The following is a 4,796-nucleotide window of genomic DNA, read 5'->3' as shown; positions in this document are numbered from 1 at the left end:
ATGATGATCACCGCAGGGCATTGAGTCCCTCCAATTACGTTGATGAATTGATGACTTGTGAGCCTGGTTCACAATTGATGATGGAAGCGAACCGTTTCGTTCTACGTTCGAGAAGAGCTCTTCCCGGCCGCTCTGCGAAGATAAAGGGTGGATACGTTTCTGCTGACTCTGGTGACACTGAACTACCAGGAGCTGACGTATCTTAAGTGCACTTCTACATCAATTTACGTTGAGTGATGCAATCCTTGCCGTGATGCATCGGTGGACGTACCAGGAGTGTTTCCATCCATATCGTCGATTGGCTCAGGTGGTACCGGACCCCTTTCCTTTCTTTTCCAGACCACGGTTTATTTTTCCTCTTCGAACTCCTTGTCAATATGGAGTAGGGATGATACATTTGCCTCCACAACAATGCCCCCTTGACAGAGCTCCGTTAATTCTCTCTTCTGAGCCATGGACTCCTCTCTAGGAATTCTACACAGCTCAGTCTGAGAGAATATTGGTAACACCTCAGTCAGATCAGCAGACGTCCGGTTCACCCCACTGTCTGTACTGAGGGTTTCTTCCAGGTAACGTCTCGGTTGCGTCCTGCAGGTAGGTTTGGTGTGGGCCTTGTTTGGGCTCCTCCATACACTCGACCGCTTGTGTCGGCTAGGAGCTCACAGTTGAAAATGAGGAAAAAACCAAGGTTGGTCTACCACGTATGTTTTCACCACCCTTTCTGGATACTACTATCACACGAAAGCTCCCTGTGAAAGAAGGAGCAAAATGTATATTTTCTAACAAAAGCGTTAAAATCTGAAAGGCCTTGCACACGAATGCAATAGCCAGACGGCATGTGTGCAGGTGAGATCCTAAGCAAGAGTACAGAAGAAAGTGAAACAAGTACACCTACGAAATAATTGTAACAAACAGCCCTCTCTCTAATCCAGACAATACTGTCATAAATGCTCGCTAATGGCATTTTCCCCATTCCGTCTATCAAGTCTAAATAGACGCCGCCTTGTCACAGACCAAACAGCAGATGAGGAAGAGTGACAGCGTGAGCTGGCCACGACTATCTTCCCTGCACAGACGCTCTACAGTCTGCATCGCCATCCGCGTCTGAGCGGTCTTCCCATCACTGCACGTCCGTTCCCTTCCCCGAGCTAAGCTGACATATAATGGGTTTTATTTTTAGTGGCGGTTTTTTTTTTTTAGATCGAGGACTCGAACAAAATATACGTGTTTTTTTCTTAATTTGGTTTGACTTTTAGCCACCGGAACTAGTTGGGTGCGAAATAACTCTATCCTAAAATAAAAACCACTCGTATGAACGAATTAATTTGCATTTATGTTTCGCTCACGTAAGCGAAACATATTCAGAGCATAGATCCTGCCCCCCCACCCCTCCCCCCTAATTGCCAGCTGTTCCTGTGCGGTACTGGGGAGACTCAACACCCGGCTCAACGATGGGCACTCATCTGCCAGCAGGAGACGATTGTTGTTAAGTAGTGCAGCCTCAGACACCCACAGAGGTAGCTGTCCCTTTTCGGAATAAGGTGATTGAACACGTGTTTGAGACTGCCAGTGGGAAGCAATGCTTCTTAGGTGGTCTCGCCTAGGGCACCCACAGAGGCTGTAGCCTCTGTGCATTAGTCTGGCAGTAGGGGACAATTTAACACGTAGGCTTTCACGACCAACATTACCCATAATCGAGGTTGTATTGGGTTAGATCGTGTAAATTCGAGTACTCCAATTGTAAAAGCTGTGGGTTTACTCTCCAACACACCGGTGTGCTATACGAGTAACGAATTGGCATGTTTTGTTTACGTGACAACATTAATAATTGGCTGTGGCGGGGAGTGGCGGGTTTAACGACACACATACATATTTACGCGATGTAACGCAAAAGGAAACCTCTATTAGAGAACAATCATTGCTACGTGAGTAATTGATGGGTAATTTCTCCAATATTTGCAAATTTGAACCTATATTTGCATTGTATTATTTTTATTTTGTTACATGCACGAGCATACCATCTCAGTTGAATGTCACCTTTCCAGGTGTAGATTCGAGGTGCGGGGCAGCGAGGTGTGGCCAGGAGGTGGCCGCGTTAAGTGTCATCCCCTCGCAATCACGCGTGAAGGTGGCTTCTCCGGGGTTCCCGCAGTTTCCACTCACGCAAAACCGAGCACTCGACAATGGAATTTGGACAAAACATCCCAATGTAGCAGGATCCTCCTTAAAAAATAGGCATCTTGAGGCTCAGTGTGGGCACATCGTTTGCATTAATAGTATTACCTGAACATTAATGTGCATAATATTCTAGATTTGAAGCTTTCGTGACTGCAAGTATTCATATTCTTAGTTTTTTTCGGTAAAGTCACGTAGGTAAAAAATGTAAATTTAAATCAATAAAAGTAAAATAAAAATAAAATAAAAATCACGACGTTTCGGAGGCAACACAAGCGTCCGTCTTCAGATGGAACCGTCACAGCACGCTTGCTGTATCAAGAAATAATAATATTATTGCCTAATATTAACCCGATCCCAAACCCTGTCCCTAACGCTAGCCCTATCCTACTCTGAAATCACTATTAATTTACCCCATTCCTAATCCGAAATCTATGCCTCACCTTACCCCTATCAGTGCCACCAGTTATTAACACAATCCCTATCCTCATCCCGAGCACCAATCTTAACCCTAACGGCATTTCGAAAATCAATCTAATAGGATTTTTGGTAGTTGGTTTCTTTTAAATATTACTTAAATATCTACGAAGAGCCGGCTCTAACATCCACATTGTCCATGCCCTTAAACCAAAGCCTTCCTTCAGGCCCCAGCCACCTGCCAATTAAACTCCCTCGCACTCACAATCACCCACCCGACCGCCCGGCCTTATGTACACACACAGCCCCATTGTCAATCAACCGCCAAATGAGGGCCTCCCCACCGCCAGTGTGAATCGTTGGTGTCATTTGTCTATACTTCACCACACAGATCAGTGCAGGTTGGTGAAGGTGGGGGGAGTGGGGGGGACTTAGATGAGGGAGCATAGAAGTACAGTACTGCACTGACCTCTACTGCCCACCACACAGCCCTATCTATATCACCCGCAATCCTTGGTTGGTGAAGGTGGGGGGGGGGGGAACTTAGATGAGGGAGCATAGAAGTACAGTACTGGACTGACCTCTACTGCCCACCACACAGCCCTATCTATATCCACCCGCAATCCTTATCCGTACCGCCAGCACCGCCATCTAAATAATTCACCATTACCATGTCCTCTGTTTATCCACCAAAGCCTCACTAAAGCCTCGGGAAGGTCCTGCTTGCTGCATTAGCATGTTTGGCGAATTCCATTATTGAGTGACTGGGCCTCAGTGCGGGAGCAAATCGCAGTACACGGAGAAACCCCACTGCGGACATGAAGGGGGTGGTGGGGTGGGGGGGTAACACTCAACGAGGCCTGGATATAGATGCAACGCTCCGTTGTTGTGCTGTGCTGCCATACGGCCGAACCGACGAGACCAAATAGTCAACTCCCTGGCAGTCAGGTCTCCCGTCCGAGTAGAAACCAGGCTCACAATGCCTGCTGAGAGTATTAGCTGCGACGAGATCAAGACGCGTTCACGGCGATTTGCACGCATGCCAAATCATCTCAGAGTCAGAATCGTTATTTAGACTGCGGAAGGAATCCGATGAGCCTACGAAGCTCTCTTTTTTTTCACATATGTCCAGCATTGTGCGGGTCATCAAGTTACAACGGCAAAGAAACCACAACAAAAACACGACAGGAGTGAATAATAGAGAAAATGGTAAGCAAAGTCACCGGATATAAATACATAATGAATGCGTTCAGTATATAAGTACGAGTTTATCAAGCTTCGGCAAGCTGCACAGTAGTCCCTCGATAAATTTGGCACGTTAACATTGAGCACACCAAGATAGCACCACACAGTATTTCTTCAATAAATTGTCACATTAACATTGAGCTACCTCCTTGGCAGAGGAACAGCTGACAACCACAGACACATTCAAGGGCTGAGCAATGCCAGAGCGACGCTGAATATTTAGAAGGCTGCACATAAAATTAATCATCCCCTCCTTCCTCATCGGTGTCGTCGTCTTGTCATTCCGCACACAATCACAGCAGTGCCAGTCAGCAGCGCAAAACGGTGGTGTGTGTGTGCACGCAAAGGCCAAGCAATTATCTTATTTGGTATGGAATCGTGGCGTCGCTAACAAGCCCACCGCGTATTGTGTGCGGACAAATGTGTTTATAAGCAACAGCAGCAGCAAGTGGTAGTAGTAGCAGCACCAACATGAAACAGCAGTAGAATCATCTCTATCTTCAGCAGCAGTAGCCCCAAGTATCAGCAGTCGCAGCAGTAAGATTATCAATCTAGATTTGAAGCGCCCACTTCAGCAATTGTTTCTTGCTGTGGTTGTCCCACCTGATGACGGACGCTTGTGTTGCGCCCGAAACGTCGTGATTTAATTTATTTTCTTTTATACCTACGTGACTTTACCGAAAGAACCAAAGAGTAAGATTATCGTCATCATCGACACTCGGGACGCCACGGTGGCGAGATGTTCACTACCTCGTCTGGTATGCAGGAGGTCGTGGGTTCAATCCCGATCTGACGCCTGCTGTATATTTGGACTTTTCTTGTCTCTCTCCCCGTAGTCGCGTGGAATTTTCTTCGAGTCCTCCGGCTTTTCCCTCCACATCTAGAATCGTGCGTTCAGAATATTTGGCCGCTATAAATTTCCACATGATAAGCCACTTTGTTGAGCGATCATTTGTGGT

This window comes from Lethenteron reissneri, chromosome 11 (genome assembly GCF_015708825.2).
Source record: "Lethenteron reissneri isolate LAM-NWPU_2019-01 chromosome 11, ASM1570882v1, whole genome shotgun sequence".
Classification (NCBI taxonomy): domain Eukaryota; kingdom Metazoa; phylum Chordata; class Hyperoartia; order Petromyzontiformes; family Petromyzontidae; genus Lethenteron; species Lethenteron reissneri.
This window is presented reverse-complemented; position numbering follows the sequence as displayed.